This window comes from Gobio gobio (assembly GCF_949357685.1).
Source record: "Gobio gobio genome assembly, chromosome: 5".
NCBI lineage: Eukaryota > Metazoa > Chordata > Actinopteri > Cypriniformes > Gobionidae > Gobio > Gobio gobio.
This window is the reverse complement of record NC_137101.1, coordinates 11,251,886-11,266,260: the sequence shown is the minus strand read 5'-3', so window position 1 is coordinate 11,266,260 and position 14,375 is coordinate 11,251,886. Positions and strand designations below refer to the sequence as shown.

The window sequence follows — 14,375 nt, the reverse complement described above, 5'->3', positions numbered from 1 at the left end:
ATCGATTCCGGGTTTTGGACTACAAAATTACCTCATCCCAGCAGCATTATATTGCTGCAATCTCATGTGAGTGGCAGGTTGCATGATGGGATAGATTTTTGGCAGGGAAACTGTTTGAAAACAGCAATACCCTGTGTCCCAGTTCACATAATATCCGCCCTGGATAGTATGCATATTGCCAGCAATAATCTGAGGGGAAGTTAATGTTTTTTATGAAAGATTATGAGGGCATATGATTTAAAAAAAGAAGTGCATGAATAAATTATTTATAATAACCACTGCAATATTTCATAAAAACAAAGTATTGTCAATTTCATGGTGACTTTAAGTTGTTTTTTATTATAAAATGTAATATATTTAGTGATATTTGATATAGTTAATGATGTAAACATATTAGATTTCAAATACTTACTGTTATAATTAAAAAAATTATGAATTTCTATTAAAATAATTTCAAGTACTGTAAATTTGATAGTGTCTATATCAAAATGTTAACTTTTATGTGCATTCCAACTAGCCTAAACTAGCAACCAATGGCAGATGAGGGAGTGTTCGGGAAATCAATTAGCATAATATCCCACCTAAATAGTATTCAAGATTAGTGATCTTGAATAGCCTACTATTTAGCCGTATGCGAATTGGGATGCAGAGATTATATTATGTTGTGTTTGGTACAGAAATTAGGCTACTTGTCACCTTTAGTTTAGATGTTACCACTTGTCACCTGAGAAAACATTTTCTACAGTGAATATTGTTCCCAAAATATAGCATACACACAGAGAAAAAGGGTGTGAAAATTTTACCTTTTAGGGGTACACCAGCTTGTCACTGGGGCAGTACCCTTAAAAGGACATCTTTGAACCTTTTTACCACAAAAAGGTTCATAGTATTACCTTAAGGCAGGGGTTTTCAAACTTTATGATGCCAAGGACCCCCAAATATGATGAACCTTTTACGAGGGACCCCCTTCCTAAAATCCATCTATATATTTTTTATGTATGAAAAAACATTTAAACTGTTAGATAAATAGTAAGTGTGACATTATAAATACAACATATTGTTTCCAAACTTAAATGGGCTATACATAATGTTGGATGTATAAACCTGAATAATTTTTCAATTAAAAATGATTTGAAAAAATGCATAAAAAATGACTTTTTTTAAAGCTAACAAAATGTCCTTGAATAAATACAAACCATTTGAATTTGTCACTGTTTCATAATATTTATTATATGTGCATTTTACTTAATAATGTTATGTTACATTTATAAAAGTTTATTATGTTAGGTGAACACATTTATCAATTTAATTGCCCTAAACACAGGCACCGCTCTTCTGCATAATGGTGACCACAAAATGACAGAAACTCCTCTAAATGTCCAACATAACTGAACATTAAACACTAACATAAACTAACAATATCTTTCCCTTTACTGAAAAAACATAAAATAACACTTTAATCCCTAAATTTACTCTCCTAATGCAGTCTCTTGCAAAGCATGCTGGGAACTACAGATCCACAGCCCAGTTTGTTCGTTTCACTCAGAATTGTTAAGTTGACTTAACAAACACTTAATAAGTAAAGTTGACAATACTCATTTTTAGTAGAAACTCAATAAATTTAAGTTCATGTAGTTACATGAGTTTTTTAAGTAATGTGAACAAGGATGATTTGTTCATTTTTTTGACTGTAAGCAGCTTATGTATACTGCGTTGAGAATACTGCCTTACAACCCCAGTGAGCAAGACAAAGGGGACTATGGTATGAAAAACTCACTAGAAAGATACAAAGCAAACATATACAATTCTGGAAGGTAGCCTATGTATATAGTAAGAGAGGAGAGAAACATTTAGAATGTAACAGAATGTTCGGTAGACTTTATCCATTTTTGCTTTGTCTTTTTATTCTCTGAAATTTTCTGGGGACCCCTAAGAACCTCCTGGAGGACAACTGGGGGTCCCCGGACCCCAGTTTGAAAACCCCTGCCTTAAGGTACGCATTTGTATTCTAAGGTATTAATATGCACCTTTTAGGAGTAAAAAAGGTACAAAGATGTTGTACCCCTAAAGATACCGTTTTCACACCTTTATTCTCTATAGCCGCGTTTCCACTGAAATTACCCGGAACAATTTGTACCAGGATCTTTTTTACAGGAACTTTTTTCCCCCCAGATCTGCTACTGTCTGCATTTCCACTGCGGTCTAAAGTACCGGGAAGATTAGGCAAATTAGTCCGGTGATGTAGGACTGCGCGCGGCTGCTCCTCCCAGTCAGCGACGGACAGTAATCATTTTTGCGCGATACTGTCTGCAACAATAACGAGGAGATGTAAGCAGCGCTGCTTTTGGTAGTTATGTATTGGTTTAATAAAGAGGTCATTAACAAAATGGCGGAAAAGAGACAAGCACTGATACTAAAGCGTATTCTGAAAGCTCGTAAAGCTAGATTTAAAATAAGACAACGTATGTTATTATCAGCTATTACGAACATTGACCGTGAGATGACTGAGACGAACGCGCGCCATCAGACAGAAAGAGCAAGACTGATATTTACTGAACGCAGAACGAACGAACCTCGCAAAATACTTTTAAAAATACCGGTTGAAATAAAATGCAGCGTGAATTCAACCAATCAGCATGTTCAGCGCCCAAGTCCCACCCCCGAAAGTTCCCGAACTTTGAAAAAGTACTACCCCGGGAGCAGGGCCGTTTGGAGGGGGGAATATTTACCCGGAACTTCATTTAGACCCTAGTTCCAGCGGTCGAAACACACCGAGTACCACATAGATATCCATAATAAAGGCTAGATGTCTTACGGCGGAGTCTCTAACGTCATCACCGGCGGCCATCTTGTCACAGGCAGGGCTCTATGGTACCTGATGATCTGCACGAACACAAATACTCTTATCTCACTGAAATCTTGACGGATTTACAAATGTTATTAACATGGCTATAATTATGGATGATTGAACAAATTATGAATCATTTTTCATAAGTATGCAGTGTCATAACTACATCTCTGACGTTTATAACAAACCAAACAGTTTGAAAATCGGTAGAAAATTGAGCAAGTTATGGTTATTTAAAAAGTGCAAGCACCCATGAAAACAATGTTACGAGTGAGCGAGCTGCCTGTGACAAGATGGCCGCCATGTGCGGACGTCGACCTCCATTGGCCAGCAGCTCGCACGAGACATCTAGTCTTTATTATGGATATCTATGGACCACCCAAAAGTTCCTAGTTCCTGGGGAAAGTTCCTGCGGTGGAAACGCGGCTTATGGTGAATTCAGGGTGATTGGGACACGTTTTGCCATTGAGATGACTTGGAAAAAGTGTCCCAATCAATCTGAATTCACCTGTAATATAAAACTATGATGATAATGAAAAAGCGTGTTACTGTTAATGTTATACTGGTTGCTTTGACACCTTGATTTTGTGTCTTGCTGAATAACTGATCAGTTGGAGCCATGGTCATCTACATCTAAACAGCAAAACGTTCAGGGGTCACGTTCAGTAGGACTATAGCAATAGCATCATATTCAAAATGCACACAGAGCATAACTGTAACCCAAACATGTGAGGCATCATTCTGTATGTCTCGCCACAGCAGGGGCCAAAGAACTTCACCACACTAAATTCAGTTTTATTCAACCATCCATTATGTAATTACACTAAGGCATACACAGAGACACAAAGACTTGAGCAAATGATCATCTAATTGCTGAGGAGCGGTTAACTGTATGTGTTGCTGTCCTTGTTGATTAGATTCTGTTTCAGTCTTCGCATCTGAATGTGATGTGTGAGGTGTTAGTGTGTTAGTGTGTTAGCGCATTAGCGAGGTGTCGGAACGAGGGGCCCATCAGCTCGTTAATGAGCAGAAACGCTAATCGTGTTTCACACTGACACAAACGCAATTAAAACATCTGTACCGCCGCGACCTGATCTTGCACGTCTTTCTCTCCTTTCCGCTAATGCTAATGTTTTGCAAACAGAGAGCGAGAAATTGCCAAGTGCCGTTGACTGTTATTATGACACCTGCCAATCATATTGGCTTTAAAGTCTTAATTCAGAGCGGTGATGTCTCACTTTTCAAATGACAAGAATATAATAGCCACTATGAAATCTGCAGCCATGATGCTAAGGTGTTCAGAGTGATTGCTAGCTCTTTGCTAAATAGTAACATTCTGGTTGTTTGCTAGGTGGTTCCTTGTGAAAAAGAAGTAGCCTATGCTCTAAAAAATGCTGGGTTAAAACATCCCAAGTTGGGTTGAAAATGGACTAACCCAGCAATTGGGTTGTTTTAAGCAAACATTTAACCCATTCACTGGGTTAAAACAACCCATTCACTGGGCAATTGCTGGGTTAAAACAACCCATTCACTGGGTTAAAACAACCCATTCACTGGGTTAAAACAACCCATTCACTGTGTTAAAAAAAATAAAAAAATAATTGCTGGGTTAGTCCATTTTCAACCCAACTTGGGTTGTTTTTATCCCAGCATTTTTTAGAGTGTACACTTTAGCATACTGTCCTTTTTTAAAACTATTTTTAAACTTATTACATAAATAAAACAACATACTTAAGAAATGTTGTTGGCCGGTTACTTGCATGTTATTTGCAATTAAATGAGAAAGTATTAAAGGTTGAATTTGGTTGAACTTGAATAACATTATTTCATAATGAAATATATTGTCTTTGAAATATGCATGTGTTGCTGAATGTACTGACAAGCATTCACGGTAAACTAAAATATACGTTAATGTAATTTCTATTGAAAGTTGTATTTGTAATTATACATTTGTAATGATGAAGATGCAATTTTGCACATTTAAAATATATTTACTCACATTAATATCAGATAACACACTTCAGTTAAAATTATAATCAAGTAGCCAACATTACATGTGCTTTCATTTGTTAGTCAACACATCAAAATAAGTGTACTTCCTTAAAGCACAACAAAAGTTTATTGAAACAATGATTTAAAATGAGTACTGTCAAATTGATTAATCGCGATTCGTTTGTATATAATATATGTGTGCATATTTATATATAGCCTATATGTGTGTATGTACACACACACACATAGCCTATTCACAAACTTTTGTTAGATGCGATTAATCGATTTGACAGCACTATTTAAAATGTACTGCTTTAAATTTGACATTATTACAAACTTAAGTCTTAAAAGTGCACTTAAGCGTGTTAAGAAACATAGTCATGAATGTGTTCTCTCTTTAAGTACACCTAAGTGTCCTTTATTTCATAAAATGTCTTTATTTTCTGTGCAGTACAGTACACTACAAGTGCACATTCAATACAAATAAGTGCACTTCTTTTTCACTATAGGGTTCTGTATGATATTCTAGTATGACACAAATCTATAAAGTATCCCTCTTTTAAGTCAGATTGCCAGAAAAGTAATGCATCTCTCTTCAAAAAGCCACACAATTTGAGGTATCGTTCATTTAGTGCAACTTTAATTTGGTATAGTGGTTTGTTTAAATCCCTAACACTAAATATAAGCAATGGTAATAGTGATGATTGTGTTGCGTTAAAATAATAAACATTATCAATAATTTAGGATACATGCCATTGATATGCATTTGTGGTCAAACACACTCAGTATGCAGAAAAGGCCTTTAACAACCCAAAGAAAGGCTCTTGTATCTGCAGGGGAGTGGGGTTTCTCATTTATTATGACAAATTAAAACCAGCATTTAGATTATGATATTCTAAATCTCAGAGCTCCACTACCCCCCTTCTGGCTAGAGAAAAACCCACCCGCACTGCCACGCTCTCCGTCCCACCCACAGCCCTCCCTCGTCCTCTCTAAAATGATGCATGGATGGTCGGCCCGGTGTTGTCCTTGTGATGGATTGGAGCACTTTGGGGAAAATTTCAGTTCACGGCCACCCTTGAAGAGAAGCTTAAGTAAGACTCTCTTTAATATTGTAATGGAGAACAGAGAGAGAGAGAGAAGCACCCAAAATGAGACCCCTTTAGATGATCTAATGTATATGATATGAATTCCAGGTCACTTTGAGAAAAGGATACGGTATGATTGACACTCATGTTAGTTGTTTTACAATGATTATGGAAAGGCAGATTCACTGTATCCAGGAATGAATTGCAGATTAGGTCCGTCCGTCACAGTGGGATTTCAGGTGATTTCTGCGGACAACAACAAGTAATTATCATACTGAAGAGATATTAGACCACCTGCAGGTGTTTAATACACTTGGATGGCCATAACACTGACACATAGACCCTGATATTATTAAACCACTTCATTAAGTAACTAGCGGCAATAAACAGGCCAGACTTCCATTCATAAATCCATGCTCTTTAAAATATAAATATACAAAATAGCCTGATGTCCAGTTACGGTTTCACACATTGAAGAAATTTGTATAGTGTAGAATGAAATGACAAACAGAAAGATTTTAAACCCACTACCACTGGCTTCAATATGATAATGAGACTGTAATGATATGATAATTGTATGGTAATCTGGCAAGGTTATTCAGAAGGGGAGGGGGAGGTTTCTGACAGAGCAACTGTCAAAATGTCACACGTTATAAACATTAAAAACACTCACCGAAATACACATATTGAAGGATAAAACTGGATAAGATGAATTCTATAACTCATAATTTGAAACTCAAATAATGCAAGTAATAAACGGGTATGTGATAGATACAGTGAAAGCCTACTTACAGACAGGATCAAAATCAGACGCATTAAATAGCAAACATGCCAAGACTGGCATAAATGGCAAATTATACAGGACATAAAATGACTTCACTGTCGAGTGTCGAAGAATAATAAATATCGAGTTCTTCACAGTTTTGTGGGATGAGGGCTGAAAAATATAAGTGCAGCGCTGCTCTCTAGTGGCGAGTAATAGTAATGGCGTCGACATCTACTCTCACTGAAGTGTTTTTCCCCACATAAGTTGCTGTTTTTTTTTTTTTGTAACACTAATTAGGCCTACGACTGTCTCTCCGCGTCGTTTCAACAACAACAATGACTCCTAATCGTACACATCAGTACGTTGATACCACACGAGTAGCGTTTTTCCATTAGCCTACTTCTCATCTCTTGAAGTTTTTTTTAAAAAGTTAGTAGGTACTTTCCAAGGAAAATCATCCGTGTGAGATCATGAAATATGAGAGACGCGATGTTCAAGGTAAATATCCCTTATTTTTTACTGTTCCTATAGTTTGCGATCAAACTGTGTTTTTAACAATTATGCAAAAATGTTGAACATATAATTTAACTGTGCTGAATATAGCTACACTATAGCCTATTGCCAAAAGTATTGGGACATCCCTCCAAATAATTTAATTCAGGTGTTTAAGTCACTTCCATGGCCAAATATAGCACATAGGCATGCAGACGCTTCTACAAACATTTGTGAAAGAATGGGTCGCTCTCGCAGGAGCTCAATGAATTCTAGAGTGGTACAGTGATAGGTTGCCACCTGTGCAATAAGTCCATTTGTGAAATTTCCTCACTACTAAATATTCCACGGACAACTGTTAGTGGTATTATAACAAAGTGGATGCAATTGGGAACAACAGCAACTCAGCCACGAAGTGGTAGGCCACATTAAATCACAGAGTGGGGTCAGCACATGCTGAGGCGTACAGTGCGCAGAAGTCACCAACTTTCTGCAGACTCCAGACCTCCAAACTTTGTGTGGCCTTCAGATTAGCTCAAGAACAGTGCGTAGAGAGCTTCATAGAATGGGTTTCCATGGCCGAGCAGCTGCATCCAAGACTTACATCACCAAGCGCAATGCAAAGCGTCGGATACAGTGGTGTAAAGTACGTGTGCTCTATGGAGTGACAAATCACGCTTCTCTGTCTGGCAATCCAATGGACGAGTTTGGGTTTGGCGGTTGCCAGGAGAATGGTACTTGCCTGACTGCATTGTCCCACGTGTAAAGTTTGGTATAGGGGGAATTATGGTGTGGGGTTGTTTTTCAGGGGTTGGGCTTTGCCCCTTAGTTCCAGTGAAAGGAACTCTTAATGCTTCAGCATACCAAAACATTTTGGACAATTTCATGCTCCCAACTTTGTGGGAACAGTTTGGGGATGGCCCTTCCCAGAAGAGTTGAAGCTGTTATAGCTGCAAAGGGTCCATATTGAAACCCTACAGATAAAGAATGGGATATCATTAAATTCATGTCCATGTAAAGGCAGGCGTCCTATAGTGTACCCCCAATTCACCAGGCATTAGCAATCATAGCAAAAATTAAACCCTGTATGAAAAACTGTCCCAATTTACCTAAATGCTTAACATTCATTCAATTGTATTTCTCCTAAATGCAGTGCACTCCGATCAAAGCAGTACATAATAATGATAATGATAATGCACTTTGACGCAACACTTATGTCCCTCTTTCCAGTTGTGTAATTTATTTCCTTTATTAAATAGGTCAGAGAGAACCCTCTGAACCGATCTCCCTCCTTCCTTTGAATCTTTGCTGATCTGTTCTTACATAAATTTAAATGTGCAATCGAAATAATAATAAAAAAATGGATTGTTCAAATTAAGTGGTAAAATGAAAATATTAGGTTTTAAACTCAAGCTGTGGTGGTTTATGTTGCCCTGTTTTGTCTTTATGTCTGATTTTGTGACATTGTGTCTTTGGTCGGTCAGTTGATGTGATTACTGTCTTGAGGTCATTGTGTGTGTGCATGTGTATGTTTATTACATTAAATCAATTGCTGTTTTTCAGAGTAAGAAATGTTTCTACAGCAACTATCAAACTAGCACTCGACAAGCAACAACAATTGCACCAATACAATTAACAGTGCAGCTTTAGAGGCACTAAACAACATATGGATTATTCTATGCATAATCACTTGATTATGTAAAGGTGAGTTGTTATGCAATGTGTTTCCTATACTGGGAGGTTTTTGCATACTTGGATTCAATTGTGCATTGCTGTTCGATAAACATTGATGAAAGTTATTTTATGCAAATCTTGCGTAAAATAGTATCTGGATTTAAACCTTTTTTAAGGTGTGTGTGAGCAGGGAGGAGACAAGGCATCTGTTTCTATGAGGAAACTTAAAAACATTTTAGAAACATCCTCACCTCAAACTCAGATCAGCTGAGAGGATAGGTGAGAATAGAGAAAAGGGTGAGACACAGAGAAGGAATGAAGGTGTATAACAATATGATTTGGCTTAGGGGGGTCGTGACTGTGGCCCAGTTTTAGGCGCACTGAAAGCCAAACAGTTAGGGGACATCATGTTTGGAGGACTCTTTCCAGTTCACCAAAGCTTCAAGATCAGGACGGCAAGCAGTCCAATTCAACAGGACTGCAAAAAGTGAGTCTGTGCATCACAATACATCATACAGTTTACATTAATTATTTCAAAGAGTGAGAAAATTCAAACTTGAATTTTTGAAATAACAGATTTTTTAATGTTTTGAATCAATCATACCAGTGGTGCCATCCAGAAACTGCCTTCTGAGCCCTTCTTGTTCTTTCTGACAGTTTCACCATACAGGTTGGTTCAGTCCCTAAGGATGACTGAAGCGGTGGAGGCTATCAACAACTCCTCCATGCTGAATAATATCACATTTGGCTACAAGATTCTTTGCTAAACCTCACCACAAGTCTTCTTTGTTTGAGAAACTCACTCCCAACACATCTGGATGTGATAGTTGGGCTACACCAGTCGAAGTGCTAAACAATTCTTGGAATAACCCTTTTTTCAGAAGACTACTCTCACTTCATAAGGTACCTGAATGATCTAGATCTAAGCCCTGACTCACATCCAAACAACACCATCCTGCAGCACTTCCTAAGAGGAGAGTTAAATAAAAGCCATGAAGAAATAAGGGTGACTCTAATAAAAGCTATACACCCTTGTTCGGTGTTTAGCGTAGGGCTGGCTGTGAAGTCCGTTGCTAATGCTGTTGAAGACATCTGTTCCAGAAAAAAACTGCAGAGGAGGCTTTGATATCCACTCTGAGGTACATCTCCTCTGTTATTTCTGTAAAATCAAATAACAAATATTCAAAAGCTTAAATATATTATCATCTTTTCCAGTTAATGATGCCTTGGCATCAGCTAGGTTTAATGAGATATATCAATTTAGCAAATCTGGAGACTTGGTAACTCTTTGACACTAACGAAAGTGCCACGCTACATGATTAACAATAACAGCATGTTTTTGTTCTTCCAGAATGGTGATTTCGCAGTGCTCTGAAAGTTGTCGCCCTAGATTTAAACATCCTTTTTTTGATGGCAAACCCACCTGTTGCTACAGTTGTGAGGTGTGTCCCGCAGCCTCTTTCTCAAACCAAACCGATATGTATTCATTCAATGTATATTATATTAATGGTGCAGTAAGCGATTTCTGAGAAATGCTGTTGAAAGTTTTTACTATGTTTCACAGAACCAAGATATGCTGTTGTTTTAATGTTGGCTGTAGTTACAGGACAGATTTGAGTGTCATTATTCACCTGGAGCACCTCATATGCTCTTGTGTACTGTATTTCCAATTTTTGTTCTTCCTTGACGTTTGTCCGTCATCTTCATTTGCACCGTCATTTTTCGCAAAGCATTATTTTGCTTCGCTTCAGCTATAATAAAGAGACATCTGGGCTTTGTTCAGCCCCGACAAAACGTTTTTTAAACGGAAACGGTGCTGCGTTGAACACCCTGTTCTGTTGACGCAAGAGTTGTAACTATGGCAGCCGAGAAGGCCATTCTTTGTGTTCTTTTTGAGGAATTTTCGGAGCCTGATGAAATCGATATAAATACGTGTTTAATACAGCAAAATACATGTAATCACTGCCCTTGCCGTCCAGAATAAAAGACAACATCCCAATCCCATTTAATGAACCTTTTTTATCTCCTGGTAATCAATTCTAACTTAAATCATTTTATTTCTAGTTCTTACTTTTTTAATAGCTTGTATTTTCTTTCTCACTTTATGTCAAGCACTTAATTACCATATATGAAATTTGGTATATAAATAAACTTGCCTTGCAATTAAGCTAAAGATATAAATAAATAAATACATCATCATGTTGATATATATATTACTATTAAACTCTTACGACAATCATGTCTTCTAATACCAGCGGACACATTAAACAACTTTACTTCCATTGTGTGAGCTGTCTCTTTAATACCGCGTGGTTTATATAAATTTTGCCACTGATTGGGCTGACATTTTTGACACACCCACCAAACGAGATCAAATGCATCTCAAACCTGTTACACACCGTTGCACACCGTTTCCAGGAAACATGGCGTTCAACCGGAAACCGTAGCAAAACGTTGCGCACCGGTTTGAGCTTTGAACGTGCCCCTGCTCTTGCATTGTGTGTTCATGAATTTTGGGCGCGGAGCAATGAAGGGAAGGGTGTTTGTTTGGGTTGATTTCATATAATCAACAGTATTTCTCAGAAATCACTTACTGCACCTTTAAGTCACTTACACCAGCTTCAGAATTGACAAAAAACGCTAAGTTTTGTCATACACATCCTGTTATGTAAACATACAAAAGCACACAAGCTAAACTGTAACTTGCAATTATGACTAGACAATTGCTTAATCTAATTCCATACAGAGATAGTTCACCTTAAAGAAAACATTCTGTCATCATTTACTCTCATTTACCCTCATGTCGTTCCAAACCTGTACGATTTTCTCTCTTCTACTGACATATTTTGAACATATTATGAAGTGAGCTAACCAAACCATTTTGGTTCCCTTTTGCTTCCATTATATGGTCAAAAAATACAGTGGAAGTCAATGGGAACCGAAACGGTTTGATTTGATGAACAGAATAAGGGTGAGTAAATAATGACTTAAATAAATGCTTTACTGGCTATAGGTCAAAATATCCATTTAAAAAAGTCAACTCAAATCAACTCACTTTCTAAGATTCAGAAGCAGTATAATAAAAGTATGTTTAATGGATTCTTTTTTCGTTCCTCTCCAGATTCAGATGAATGTCACAAATGTTCAGACAAATTCTGTTCTAATGCGAACTCCACCTTCTGCTCTCCCCAAAAGCCAATTTTGCTATCCTGGACAGATTATGTATCACTATTGTGGTGTTTGCTCGTCTTGGCCTTCTTTTGACACTGATTGTAATGCTTGTATTCGTGGTCAGATGGAACACCCCAGTGGTCCTCGCAGTAGGAGGTCCCATCTCCATCCTGATCTTGCTGTCCCTGCTCGGGACGTTCACCAGCGTGATGGCGGGAAACCCACAGACATACAGTGTTAAATCAGACAGATGCTTTTTGGCCTGAGCTTCACCCTGTGTGTCTCTTGCATCCTGGTCAGGTACTTTAAGATTCTGGTTGCCTTCCTGAATGATTCAGTTGTAAAACAGGCCACGAGGAAGATGTTCCTTGCCTACTGGATCATTGGCATTTGTGTACTTCTCTAGGGCATCATCTGCGCTCTGTGGTTGAGGTTGAATCCACCCGTGGTTTCTAAGAGCTCAGCAATACCGTCTGAACTTCACATCAGTGCGCTGAGGGAAACGTACTATTCTTTGGACTCATGCTGGCCCTCATCGGCCTTCTGCCATTGGAGTGCTTTGGGTTTGCCTAGGGCAGAACCTTCCTGAGTGCTACAATGAAGAGAAATCATCAGCATCAGCATGCTCATCTACATTGTCAGTTGGGTGGTGTTTGGAAACATCTCTGTGAACAAGACTGATATGGTCAGGTACAAATCTGCCATTCAGATGGTGCTGAAGCTCTTCTCCACATATGTGATTCTCCTCTGTCACTTCATGCCCAAATGTTACATCATCCTGTTTAAAAGCAAGTACAACACCAGCATCGGGAGTTCAGCAGACGCTTCCGTGGAAGTTCACGAGAGGTTCGGCGTAGGGATGGACTCGATCGCCCAGACAGCATATTTACTATTGACTCTGGCATGGAAAACATAATAAATGGATCGCTCTCAAATCCTTACCCTACAGGCAATCTTTCCTCGGTCCACCTCTCCACAGAAAATCTGACACGCGAGGTCAATGTGTCTGCAGGTTCCTTATCCGCACTGTCTTCTGGCTCTTCAGAGGAGATGAATGAGGAAAACCAGAAGAGACCGATTTTAAGCGGCTCCCAGAAACTCATCATTCGGATTAAGAATAATCGGAGAACCTTAAGCGTCCCGTGAGAATGGGGAATTTGTAATCAATAAAAAAATTTGAGTTTCCCGTTATGTTCTCTGTTTTGTCTTCAATAAGAGGAAACTAATATAACAAATATTATAAGAAAACACTCATATAGTTAATTATTTTGTCAGTGAAACCCTGTTTAATCAATTTTAAAAAATAAAGCATTTTTGTGACTGACATGCTTTCTGTGATTCTTTGTTTTTATCAGTATTGAGAGAGTGTATATTGTTTATAGTTTGCATATCAATGCATATCTTATTTAGCTCTTGTTCTGTCCAACCCAGGGAAAACAATAAATATGTCAATAAACAAGTAATTTAATAAACAAGTCAGTTAATGAACATTTCTGATTTGAGTTACGCACCTGTTTCATGTTATGTTGATAAGTCTGTGTGTATTTAAGCCCTTTGTTCCTTTTGTTTTTGGTTCGGTATTGTTTATGTTGATATGGCTATTATTCCTGAGATTCAAATTGTATTGCTAATAAAGAGTTTTTGTGTTATTTTGTTGGGCCTGCTATTACTGCAGCCTGCTTGTCATCTGTAGGGTTGTGGGGATGCTGGAGCCTATAAAAAAAAAAAAACAATAAATATAAAAAGTTTAATGATATATATAAAATGTAAAAAGTGGGAAGAACACAACTGTAAAACACTTAGAAACATATTGTGCTTGTACAACAGTAATACACCAACCAACTCAATAGTTGACATTTTAAACAAACAGTACATTCAGTACAAATCTATTTCAAATCTGGGCATTTTCACACTTAATTCGGGGGACATTGATTTTACCGTTACAGATGCAAGACAATTTAATACCATGCACCAACATCTTAATCAAAGCCACTTTGATTTAATCATAAGCTCTCCGAATTGTTGTTACTGGGGCATAAAAATGCCCAACAGCACAGTTTCTTTTTGGAATGAAATATTTTCCTGGTGTACTTGTTTATCTAATGAATTCAAATAATCTTTTTACGCATCTAAAAATGGGTTTACCACCATACGGGCTATGGGGCGTTCTTGATTCTCCAGGAAGAAACCCCATGCAATGACACAAAAACTTTAGACGGCTTCTGTGGAACTCCTCCCGCATGACAAACAATGACAAGCTTATGTAATAACTGTCTGCTGATTTTTTGTTTACCTTTCCTCCTGTGGGTTTTTGATGTCTGACATGCCAGAAATTCTTTAAACA

The 14,375-nt window shown here is 37.8% G+C and overlaps 1 pseudogene across 1 annotated transcript; it reads left to right on the top strand.

Annotated features, from left to right (window-relative positions):
* The first annotated feature begins 11,947 nt into the window (after positions 1 to 11,947).
* On the top strand, positions 11,948 to 13,177 carry LOC307126018 (G-protein coupled receptor family C group 6 member A-like; annotated as a pseudogene). Its single transcript has one exon. The product of its transcript is annotated as a G-protein coupled receptor family C group 6 member A-like (transcript).
* Positions 13,178 to 14,375: the final 1,198 nt, after the last annotated feature.